Raw genomic sequence first — 12,990 nt, 5'->3', positions numbered from 1 at the left:
CCTAACAGATAATTACCTACTGTACTTAGCATTTTCTACCCCTGAGTGCTCTGTGAAATTCAGAGAGCGTAAGAGCTGCTCCCATATTATTTTACCCGACCAAGAAATAGAAAGTAATTTGGCTTGTTGAAAGCTGGGAAAGTTTACATTTTCCACAAAAATATTGTGTTGATCCTGGTGTGGGTGTATCTGTCACGTGCGCCCAGTGGTTCTCCGTCCTTGGCTTTGAGTCCTTGATGACCTCCCACGGGCAGCTTCTGAACCGCCCTGGGCTCCCTCCTCCTGTCCGTGCCCCCCTTTCTGCCACAGGGCCTGCTCACGGAGTGAACTCCTAGTGCCCATTTCTGTTTCAGATTTATTGCACTCACTTGCCAAGATAAACGAGGGATTTTTTTTTTCCTTCTGTTTATAGGACTTTTCCTCATAGATTTCTTTTTATCACCTGACATCATTCCTAAAGACTCCCAAGGCTCACACCATTATGCAGAGAATTCCTGCTTCTCTCTTGACTCTAGTTTGCCCAAGAAAATCTCTTGCTAAGGAGAAAGCCCTTGTTTTACCTTTGATGGGAACATTCAAAATTTCAGGGAAGTTAGATGAAACACGTTAAAAAGGGAGTAAGAGAAACAAGGGAAGAAAAAAGAAAACTCCAAACTCCAAGCCATGATAGAGATTGGTCTTTACCAACATCTTTCCAAGGCTTTGATGAAAGCATGACACTAAGTTACCATGTTGTTACACAAATGGGATGCAAAATGGTTATGATGACAAAGAGGGCTTAGGTGTTCTAGAAGTTACCTTGCTTGAGTGCCTGGGTTCTCAAAGTGCAGTAATACCCTTTAATAACCTGGGCTAAAAAAACAAAACAAAAACAAAAACAAAAAAGCAAAAACAAAAAGGAAATAACCTGGGCTGTCTCTTGAAGGTTAGGGGTAGGGCCACGAAGAAGATTGTCAGTCACACAACATGTTTACTCCATACCCTGCTCATCTTTCTTTGCTGGTTAAGTTGACTCTAATGAGCTTCCAAAACTATATACATGGGTGCCACATTTTCTGAACTCCAAATCCGGACCCATGGCTAAGCCATCATCCTGTGGTGGTAGAATCAATATCTTCAAAGTCCTGTGACTGAAGGCAGTAGGCAAAGCCTTGCTCTAAAGGGAAAAAAAGCCCAGCAGAGGATGCAAAAGGTCAAAGGTCAGCCGGCTGGATGGGGATGTATGGGGATGACTTGAGGAAGGGCTGAATACATATATAACATATATTTGATGTATAATGTATAGTATATATAGAATTGTTTTTTTGTTTTTTTTTGTTTGTTTTTAAAGTCACTCAAGCATTTGAAGCAGCAGCTGGCTAGGCCACTTCTATCTCCTTGCTTAGCTTTGTCCCCCAACTGCCCTCCCTATGGGCCTGGTTGCCCCACACAGCCTGCTGTTCGGTCGTTTGGCCGCCCCTCACTGACCCTCTCTGCCAACCTGGTCATCCCACACAGCCTGCTGCTCAGACGTTTGGTCACTTCTCACTAACCCCCCTGCCAGTCTAGTCACCCCAGGCAGCTTATTCAGTCATTTGTTTGGTTGTGATGATTGCTTAGGCTTTTATATTTATAGATGTTCCTGCCTTCCTACTAATAGCATAAAACTGTGCATGGGGAAAGCATACTGGGGTCTGATTTTGTGTGAATGTGTGTGCATGTGTGTTTGTGTGTCAAAACTCCTCTAGTTAGCACCATCAGGAGTAAAGCTTCTTTTGGGAGGAGGTATTGAGTTGGGGCACTGAGACTCTATCCCATCATGTTTCTGAAGGCCTAAGGCAGAGGAAATTCTTGAGGTACAGAATATAATTATTTAAAAAATGGAAGATGGCCAAGGTGCTGGAGCTAAGATTTCCTGTTCTCACACAAGGTGGGATATTTCAAGAGCCTCCCTGTCATAACCAATTGGACACGATTTCCAGGGATGAATGACAATGTGTGGGGCAGGAAAACAGCTGGCTGCTGGGCCAATCTATTGTTCTGCATGAATCTGACTTTTTCTTTTCTTGGTGAGAGTCCTGGTGATGAACTTATTTACAATCACTCTGCTTGCCACATGTCAGCTCAGAAATATTCCAACGCCATGTGGCATTCGTTATGTGGTGTGGGATCCGGGCCAACCAGTTGGAGCCAAGGAGGTGGATAAGCTTTATTCATTGGCAAAAGTAATAACCAGCCGCTATAACTTGAGCCAGTCAGAAGGCACATTCATTGCAGTTCAGGGCCTCGGGGATGAACTGGCCCAGCCTTTGATTGGCTTCAGCCACAAACTCATTCTGCTGTGTACACCAATCAGCATGTGGTGGTCCGCAGGGGCACTGCCGCGGCTCTGCATGGGAATCTGTCAGATAAACCGATTAAATCTGCATTAGTCACGGGGCCCAGTGTAAATGCTGTGGGTGCCCTTGGATATCGCTGGGAGGGTCAATTGCTTTGGCTTGGAAAAATAAATGCATTTCTGTCATTGCTGGAAGCTATTACCTGGTGGCAACATTCTACTACATTGGTATTACCTTTTAATGAATGGGCACCTGAGGAATAAATTCTGACCACAGCCCCAGGTATATGCTATTCAGAGATGGGAACAGGTAGAAAGAGAAACTGAGGAACATGCAAAGTCTTTTCAGTGGCCTACAAGACTTGACATGACTGACTTCTATCTCTTGGGTAATCCCTTATCCTCTCCCTTCATGCCCTCATCACCTTCCTTCCTGCCTAAGGATTTAAATATCCTCAGTTTGAAATGCTTTGCCATGCCCCCCTCCTCCCCAAGATCTTTCTATGACTGGCTTTTTCTTGTCATTCACAGCTCAGTTTAAATGCTACCTCATTCCCTAGTCACCATATGATAATGCCTCATTCATTCACTCCATATTATATAATCCGTTTTTGTTTTTTCCATTGCCATCTGAGACTCCTGGTCAGTACCTTGTTTGTCTGTAATATGGCTCCTCCGAGTTCACTAACTATCCTCGGCCTCTAGCACAGTCTGGCACACAGTAGGTGCTTAACGAACACTTTTTGTGAATGAATTGTTCTGGCTCCTGTAACTGTTTTTGGATAAGTCAGAGGACATATGGTTCAGAGTCAAGAACATGTCACCAAAGGGCTTGAATAGTGCTTCTAGTCTAGACCCTGCCCCTAACCTCGGGGTGGCTTTGGGCAAGCCACTCAGCTTGCTTATGCCAATTGACCATTTTGGAGCTTCTCTGCTCTAAGACAATGTTTCCAAATGCTGGTTTGGGTTTAAAGTTGAGTAATTTCTATTTTAATCATTACAGCTTGAACCTTGAAGGAGATAGACCAGGCTGTGCCCTAGGAGGTTGTCATAGAATGACATGGTGAGGGCTTACTTATTAGGGGATACCAGTCTGCAATCATTGAATGGCTCCCGCACTACTGAACAGGCAACGTTCCCACCTGGGAGACCGGTTTTCTCTCTTTGGTGGCCTGTGGCCCCCTGAGTATTTACAGGCCAGTAAAAGCAGATTATTAGCACATGAGAACTCGAACACTCACCCTGGGGCAGTTCCTGCCTGGATCCCAGGCCTAGTTCCTTGTGAAGGAGCTGGACAGTGCCACAGGGAGACACTGCGCTCTGAGAAGGAGAGAAAGCGGTCTGTGTTCCCGCCCTGTGGTGGCAGAAGCCTGTACTGCAGACAGCCTTCACCCCTTATCTTTTTTAGAGCAGGAAGTGTGTACCTGCTGGGCACAGGTGCCAGCAGGCAGCCCAGTGGCCTGGGGTGGGTTGGTGAGCAGGTCAGTGGCGCAGGAGGAGGTCACATTCTGCGGTCGGTGATTCTTCACAGGGGCACCTGCGAATTGCCCGAGAGGCTTTTGAAGTAATCAAGTTAAGGCTCCAACACAGAGACTCTTAGGTTTCTTTTTTTAAATCCTCATCCAAGGATATGTTTATGAATGAGAGAGAGAGAGAGAGAGAGAGAGAGAGAGAGAGAGAGAGAGAGAGAGAAATTGACCGGTTGCCTCCTGTACAACCCCCTCCTTGCCCCCCCAATTAGGGAGATTAGGGATGGAACCCACAACCTAGGTATGAGCGCCCTGGTTGGGAATTGAACCCACAACCCTTTGGTGCACAGGACAATGCTCCAACTGAGCCACCTGGCCAGGGCTCACCCTTATTCTTACCATTTTTAAGTTTAAGTAACCTGAAGAGCAGAATGCATGAGGTTGGATGGTCATGCTATTCCCAGCTTTAAAAGGCATTGCCCTTCGCCCTGGCTAGTTTGCTCAGTGGATGGAGCATCGGCCTGTGAACTGAGGGTCCAGGTTGGACTGTGGTCAAAGGTATGTGCCTGGATTGTGGGCTCAGTCTTTAGTAGGGAATGTGCAAGAGACAGCCAATCAATGATTTTCTGTCATCATTGATGTTTCTCTCTCCCCCTTCCTCTCTGAAATCAATAAAAATATTTTTTTAAAAAAGGCACTGTACCTTAACATGTTTTAAAAGGACCCATTTGAAAAGCAGCAAAATGCAAGCGGCAAAGTGCTTGTGTGGAAGTGGAGATATCACTCCCAAGGTCGGGGACTGATGGAAAAGACGGCAAATCCAGCAGCAGGGCCAAGCCAGGCTGGAAGCAGGATGGCCCAGACCTGCCATTTCAGCGAGCTCCCGAAGCCCTTTGCTGAAGCGGGTGTGGTAGGCAGGGAGGGGCTTCCCGGGCCCCTCTTCCCCCTCAGCCACGTGGTCTGAGCACCTCACCCGCGTATCCCATTCAGTGTGCCCAGGGTTCTAGCCCAGAGTTTGTATTTAAAGGAAACCCTACTTTCTTTGCTTTTCATGTTCAACCCTAGAATAATCCTATCTAATAAAAAGGGAATATGCAGGTTGACCATCACACCATCACAAATATGGCTGCACCTACAGTGGAGGCTGAATTCCCATAACAAGCCTTAAGGAGCAATCAGCAGGCTTGGTGCCTGAGGCTGCCAGGCACTAGGCTGGGGCAGGGGGCCTGCCCAGTGGAGCTTGATGAAGGCCCTGAGGCTGCGCCCCCTTCCCAAAGGGGCTTGCCAGGCACTTGCCTGGTCTGGGTCTCCCGCAATTTTGAGGAGCCTGAGGTGGGCGGGGACTTGACTCTGGGTCCTGCAGCGTGCCCCAGACTCTGACAGGAGGAAGATTTTCATATACTTTTTACTATTTTTTTTTCATCTCTGACACTTCTATTATAGAGAAAGGGAAAATAGCAATATTAAAATTTTTCCTCTAATTAACCCCCTTTTAATGTGCACGAATTTCGTGCACCAGGCCACTAGTAATAACTATACTAAAGTTTACTTTATCCTAAACCAAGAACATGCTAATGACCTTTCCCAAAGGAAGGAAGTGCCTGTAGCCCACAATATGAATCTAAACCAACTTCTTTCCTAGCATGAAAAACAAACAAATGCAACTGCCCAGGAAGGTGAACGCCAGAGGGGACGTTGAAGGGGCCCGGGGGCACCTCCAGTGTCCAGTGGTTTATCTTTCACAAAAGTCAACAGGACTTTCCTTGCTGGTTTTTCAGCTGTTTATTTACCGAGGGACATGCACCAGGTTTCAACAACACACTGTGGCGAGGCAGAGCGCTGAGCGCCCTGCATGAAGGGCAAGTCCGTGTGGTTGTAGGGTGTGCGGCCACATGTGGCGCAGATGCCCGCTGCTTTGCAAAGAATTGCAGTGCAGTTAAAAGACTTTCTGAGACTTGGCAATATTGTTAATTCCTCTGCCATTTTATATGAGCAAGAGGATTAATTAGCATCGGCTTTATAGAGTTATATCTCAATGCATATGTTTTGGGTTAGATATTCCTTTTTACTAGATTAGTCAGCCTCGCTCCCCGCTGCAAGGGCCGCCCCGTGGGAGTCATTTGTGCTGCCTGAATGCCTCTTGTTTGCAGAGAGTGTTATCCAGGGCCGGCACCAGATCCGCTGGCAGCGGGCGACTGTGCCCTCACCTTGCGATGTTACTTTTGAGGGAGGAATCAGAAGGAAATGGGTAGGGATTTAGACTCCAGCGGCAGGCTCCGTCACAGAATGCCTTTTGTTTTTGTTTTGTGCATCCTTCAAATGACTTTTTAAAGACAGTCTTCTTTTCCCAATTGCATATCTCTTTTGTTTTCATATGTTGAAAGGAGAGAAAAGAAAGAAGGTTCTTTGCAGCAGGCCATCTTTTAATGAAGCCCAGAATAGCCCGGCAGAGTGACTTATTCTGACCTCCGTCATGTTCAGATGGGAGCTGACGAGGGTCCCAGCTCTTCCTTCTGTCAATTAAGCCATAATTAGCAGAACTGCTTTTCTGGGATCCTTCGGCGACCTTGGAAGTGCAGGATATTCCTGAAATAGAGGTTTTCACCGTTTCCTTTCTTACTGCTCATGTAATGAGGGTAGTGGGCGTCACCGATCCCCCAGCACTGGGTCCAGCACAGGGAGGCGCACGGTGATGGCTGTGGAATGAAGAAAACGCTTGGCTCCGTGCTGGGCCCTCGTCTTAGCTGCGTGGGGTTCACGGAGATGCTCACTAACAGGGCCATTCCAGGCTCCCGCCCCAAAGTTACGATTTGATAGGTCAGAGAAACGGGCAGGAACCCCGATTTTTAACATCTATCCTGGTGGATTTGGACGCAGGTGCCCTCTGAGCCTCGCACATTGGAGGGGAGGGGGGCGGGTAGGGAGAGTTCTCTGGGGGTACAGTGGTTCAGAAATTTGGAGGAAAAGTTTCTCCCAGCAAGCTTAGCTCCTGTCATTTCCGTCCGAGCCCAGGGCCTCCTCTGAGGATCCCCCCCGCTGCCCCCCCACGATGGCTCCCTCCCTCCATATTGTTGCTCTGGCAATGTCTTCAGTGCCACTCCCCAGCCTGCTATGTCCTGACCACAGCCAAGTCCATGTGCTGCAGACTAAATTCTTAAAAAAAAAATAAAAAAAATTCTTGATTTCAGAGAGGAAGAGAGAAGGAGAGAGAGAATCATTGATTGTCTGCCTCCCGCACGCCCCACACTGGGCATTGAGCCTACAACCTGGGCATGTGCTCTGACCGGGAATCAAACCGTGACCTCCTGGTTCATAGGTTGACGCTCAACCACTGAGCCACTCCTGCTGGACTGCAGACCAGATTCTTACTGTCCCTGTGGAGCCAGCTGCAAGCAGTAGGACTGGATGGCACCCCTCGGTCTTGCTCTGGAATGTAATTTACCCAGTGGCCAGGTGCCTGATACTTATCAGCCTGGTGGAGGTGACCTTTGCAGGCACCTGCGCTGTGTGCTTCACACAAAACACTGAGTGACGTTGTTGTACAAATGAGATGATGCATTTAAACTTCTTAGCCCTGCTCAGGATATGTCACATATGTTCTATACATTGCAGATGTTTTCTCTCTCTCCATGGATTGCGAGCTTTTTGAGGGTTAGGACTGTGTTCCATTCTAGAGAGTCCTTAAGCCAGATTTTCCAAGGGCTGAAGCCAGAGCTGACATTCACATCAGTCTGACATAGTCATGAAATAACCAAACAGCAAAACCCCAGAGAGGCATCCAGGGGGCAGTTGTCAGCCTCAGCAGGTGCCTGCCACCGAGGGGCGCTGACATGGAGGCAGAGGAAGTAGCTGGAAATCCTCCCTTCCCTGCTCTGGACCACCTTCCTAACTGGCAGGTTTTGTAGGGGTTTGCTAAATGGGATGTTCACTTTCTATAATAGCATTTATGTGTGCAATGGTGAGCAGGAGCGGAGGAGCCAAACACTAAAACTGTAGCAGCAGATGAATATAATTTACAATCCAAGCTACCAGCCACTGCAGACAGAAAGGAAGCACTTTCTGCTTTGCCGGCTCTGATTCTCTGCTCCTTAGGGCACCAGGTGGCACAGCCTGAGGAGGAGAGGAGCTGTGGCTTTTCTGTCAAGTTTGTGGGAAATAGGACATCAAGGTGGGCACTGGGAGGCCACCTTCCTTTGGAAATCACTGTTTACGCCAACGGAGCATGGCTTAAAGCAGAAAACTTGCTCATAATGAGGAGTCTGTGGTCAGCCCTCTGGGTTGGTGATTCATTAATTCTTTTGGTCTTTTTGTTGAGGTCACAAGATGGTCATACAGCTCTGAGACCCCAACAAGCCTCTAAGAAGGAAGGGAAGGGCTTTCTTTCTTTCTCCCCCACCCATCAGCCATTCTCTGCCCTCTCCCCACCTATGTCCTTCTCTCCTCTTTTACGTCTCTGTGTTCTTCTCCTCCTCCTCTCTCCTTCCTCTCTCCCTATTTCATCTGAAAAAAAAAAAAATCCTTTCCAGAAGCTTCCAAAAGATTTACCCGATTATTTCTCTTTGACTAGAACCAACTTATATGCTCACCTCTAATCACTAGCCAATGCCTATGGGGTTGCCATGTTGATTTAAATCTATCATGGCTTTTTTCTAGGGTCTAGGGAAGGGCTCCCTTTTTGGAGCCTGTAGCTGCCTGAATGATATCAAGACTCAATAAGCTAAGCAAGAAGAGAGGAATGACCGTTAGGTAGGCAGCTGTATTAGCTTTCGAGGGATGTCATAACAAAGAGCCACACACTGGGTGGCTTCACTAATAGAAATTTCTCTTGCAATTCTGGAGGCTGGAAGTTCAAGGTCAGGGTGTTGACAGGGTGGATGCTTTCTGAGGGCTGGAAAGAAGAATCTGTTCCTTGCCTCTTCCTCAGAGTCTGATGACTTGCCAGCTATCTTTGGTGTTTCTTGGCAAGTGGGAGTGTCACCTTGCCATCTGCCTTCATCTTTATGTGGCCTTGTCCCTGGGTGTGTCTGTGTCCAAACTCCCCCCCTTCCATGAGGTCCCCCGTCATAATGGATCACGGGCCCACCCTATTCCAATATGACCTCATTTTAATAGGACCCTATTTCCAAATAAGGCCCCATTCTGACATACTGAGGACTTTAACACATGAACTTTGGGGGAGACAATTGAACCTATAGCAGTGGTGAGTAGTGCCTGCCACATATACTGGTCGTGCTGCCTGACCATGATAACCTCAGTTATTCTACTTTCCTGTTTGCACTTAGCATTTAATTCAGTCTAAAGAGAACTTGTGTTCTTTAAATGTCACAGGATAAAAAAAGAAAACAATTGGAAAGGGTGAGCCCTAGAAACGTCAAAGAACATAAAAAATTAAAAATACCACCATCATTAGCAGCAGCATCAATCTATCCATTTATGCACCTACCTACTTCCTTTCAATGGAAAACCACAGCCACTCCTCTAGCAAATCCTATGACAGCCCTCACAGAGGAATCTAAGAAGCAGTAACACTGTGTAGTTACTAAACTCCATGCTCAGGAGGATCATTAAGTAACTCTAATCATTTATGAAATTTAGTCTAGTGGAATCATAAAATTGATTTTTTAAACATTTATATTCATTATTTAAACATTTCTGCCCCCCTTCCCCCCTACAGTTGGCCATGGAGAGCACACAGAGAAGTCAGTTTATGCATTTCAGACATTTTGGGACTACATATATGTCAAAATTTATAAATATTTAAAATAGCTTTTAGAGCTATACACATATAATAGTTAGGTAACAGTCTTCCCTTAAAAGTGACCGAATCTGTCCACTCCCATGTTTTATTCAATGGAAAGCTCTCTTCAAAGAAGACAAGAGCATAGCATGTCTCCCTAAAAACTTTTTTTTTAAAGTTGTTCAGAGGTCAAATAAAGATCACAAAGCACCCTGAGATGTGATTATTTTGAACTTCTTGTAATACCTTTTCAGTCACCACCTCTGTTGTCTAGTACTTTCGGATGGATGCTCATGGATTGGGGGGCAGAGAGGGAGAAGGCGCCAGCTGTGCCCTGTGTCTGACTCGGTGAGAGATGTGGGGTGGGTGGGAGGAGGCTGGTCTGCTGAGCAGTGTGCTATGTTGTGTGGACAAAAAAAGATGCCACCTGCTAACCTGACATGCTCAGGGAAGGCCTGCATAGCAGTCTTGCAAACTCAAAGACCTAAAGTAACCACAGAGGATGGTCTGAAATTAAACTTACCTAAAAGCAGTTATGGTGGGTAGTCACATCCTAGTAGGCCAGTGTCTTCCCAGACAAAGGTCAGTCTTTACCTTCACTGAGCCTATTGTCTTTTTTTGCGTCTACGATAACATATCCTTGGAATGTCAAGGTAATTTTCCTTTTCCTGGACCCCTCAGAGCCCAGGCACTGTTCTTGGAGACCACAAATCTTCTCATTGTTATTGAATTACTTGTTGACTGTTAACAATCCTGCACCCACCTGAGTAAAAGAAGTATGTATCTATCATGTCACTTTTTATCTAAATCCAGAGATTTCCTCGCTTTGCTTTCTCCCACCTCCCTAACCTATCATCAGTGGAGTTCATGGAACCCACCTATGTCTCCTCCTTTGAATGTAATGTATAAAACAAAACAAAAAAACCCACCATTCTTCAGAGCATTGTCCTAATCCATTGAGATTCCGCTTCCTGGCAATTGTCAATAGTTTGGCTCAAATAAACTCACAAAAATTCTTTGCAGGTTTGGATGGTTTTTACGTTAAAAGGTGTATGGGGAGACGCCCAGTTCAGGAGGTGCTGCGCCCACATGGTGAACCTGGGAGGGGGCTGGAGCTTCACCTCCCGCCGCTGGGCTCTGCTGCACTCTGTGGTAGACTGTCTTCTTCTTACGTGATGTGATGCAAGCGAGGTCTCTGTCCAGCGACACTGCTCCAGGCGACCGATACGCCAGCATCTCTCCTTTGGCTGGGCTGCCAAGTAAGAGTCTGGACTTTGGCAAACATATATCTACTCAAGCCCTTCCCCAGCAGGGCAGACGTGCTGAAAATCTTTTTTTTGGGCTGTGCCCAGGGCCCAGGCTGGACCTCGAGTCTGGGGAATTTGTATTGAGTTCCGCTCTTCCCAGCTGCCTGCTGTCTGCCACATTCAAGGGTCACTAGTTGCTTTAATTGCTCCTACTTCCATCGACCCCCCTCTGCTCTAGCAGCCACTTGAGCTCAAAGAGCATCCACTTACTATAAATTTTTAAAAATTAAAGTGAAATTAACTCAGTTAACCATATTAAAATGGACAGTTCAGCAGCACTTATGTATCCCAGTGTTGTGCAATCACCAGCTCTATCTAGTTCCATTTGCATCACCCCAAACAGAAACCTGTGCCCATTACACAGCCACTCCCGGTTCTCCCCTCCACTCCCTACCTCCCAGTCCCTGCCAACCAGTAATTTAGTTTCTATCCCTGTGGATTTACCTATTCTGCATATTTCCTATTAGTGGATTCATACAGTACACAGCCTTTTGTGTTTGTTTTCTTACACTGAACATATTTTTGTTCAAGGTTTATCCGTACTGCAGCATGTGTCAATACTTCATTCCTTTTTATGGCCAAAAATCATTCTAAGGTATGGATATATACCACACTTTCTCCTGTGGATGAATGTTTGTATGGCTTCCCTCTTTTGGTAGAGAGCCACAGGCTAAAGTCATTAACCATTTATACATAAGCCTAATATGCAAATTGTCCCCTTGGGAGTTTGACTGGGAGACTGAGAGTTCAATTGCTTTCTATGAAATGCACTGGCCACCAGGGTGCAGTGCAAAACAAAGGGTGGCCCTGGCTGGCAGCCAGAAGGCCCTGATCAGCCCTGATCAAGGGCCAGGCCTAGGGACCCTAATCATGCATGAATTTCATGCACCAGGCCTCTAGTGGACTCATAAGAGTCTTAAAAAGGTAGTACGTGCCGAGACCGGTTTGGCTCAATGGATAGAGCGTCGGCTTGGGGACTGAAGGGTCCCGGGTTCGATTCCAGTCAAGGGCATGTATGTTGGTTGTGGGCATATCCCCAGTAGGGGGTGTGCAAGAGGCAGCTGATCGATGACTCTCTCTCATCGATGTTTCTAACTCTCTATCTCTCTCCCTTCCTCTCTGTACAAAATCAATACAATATATTAAAAAAAAAAAAGGGGGGCACGTGCGGTGTCTGGACCCTGAGGTTCTGAGCTTCAACTGCTCCAGGAAGTGTTAGCCTGTCACTTTTTTAAAGGACTTTATGGCTCTGTTGGCCACCAGCTTGGGACTCACAGCCCTTGCCACAGGGCTGTTCTTCCTCTTACCAGCAGTACTTGTATACCGGGTGAATGAGTCTTGTCTTCCTTTCAATGTGCTTCCACATTTCTCTTGCAGGTGGTCCCCTAAGCCGGCCTTGGGCTTATTTTCACTGTTAGATTTTTCTAGGACTCCAGGCACAGAACTCAGATTTGGAGGCTCTGATGTAACCCAGCAACAGGTCTGGCTCTTTTTGGCATTTAAGTTTCCCTCACTTGAAAGTGGGGCTCATGGGAGTGTTAAACTGCCTCATGGTTTTATAAAGGCCCCGTGCTAAAAAAAAACACAGACAAAAACCCAAAAACTATGTGCAAAATGGAAGGCCTAGGTGAGTGTGATTTTTAAACACCTCAGCTGTGGGCTCCCCATGGCTGAGGGCAATAACAGACCGCCCCCCTGCTGGGCTGTGACTGGCAGGCCATAACTCTCCTTGGCTCTTTTGCTGACTCCACAAACCATAGGAGTCTTGTCTTAAGTTTTATAATGTCACCAGGACCCCAGTTGATAGCCCACATCTGTCTACAGCCTTCTCCTCTGACATCGAGTAAGCTCCCATCGGGCTGTCCCCTGGATGGCCAGTCTTTGGGATGGCCACGTGTTTTGGCTTCCTCTCTCTGTCGAGACCGTTTAGGATCGCCTGAAGTGGCCCCATACATTTTTAAAGCCCCAATCTGCTGACGTGATTACGTGATAACTGTTTAAAGGCACAGAATGTTTCTGGACTGTGAAGCTCCACGGGGACTTGATGACATATGGGGAAATGGCTGCCAGCTGCACAGCGTCTTTGGGGGCCTCGCCAGGCCTCTTGCTCCCCATGTCACCCATGCCCCGTCTGGTTTGTACGGGTAGCATATTGTAAGA

This window comes from Pipistrellus kuhlii, unplaced genomic scaffold (assembly GCF_014108245.1).
Source record: "Pipistrellus kuhlii isolate mPipKuh1 unplaced genomic scaffold, mPipKuh1.p scaffold_m20_p_1, whole genome shotgun sequence".
NCBI classification, from domain to species: Eukaryota; Metazoa; Chordata; class Mammalia; order Chiroptera; family Vespertilionidae; genus Pipistrellus; species Pipistrellus kuhlii.
Note: the sequence above shows the minus strand (reverse complement) of the source record.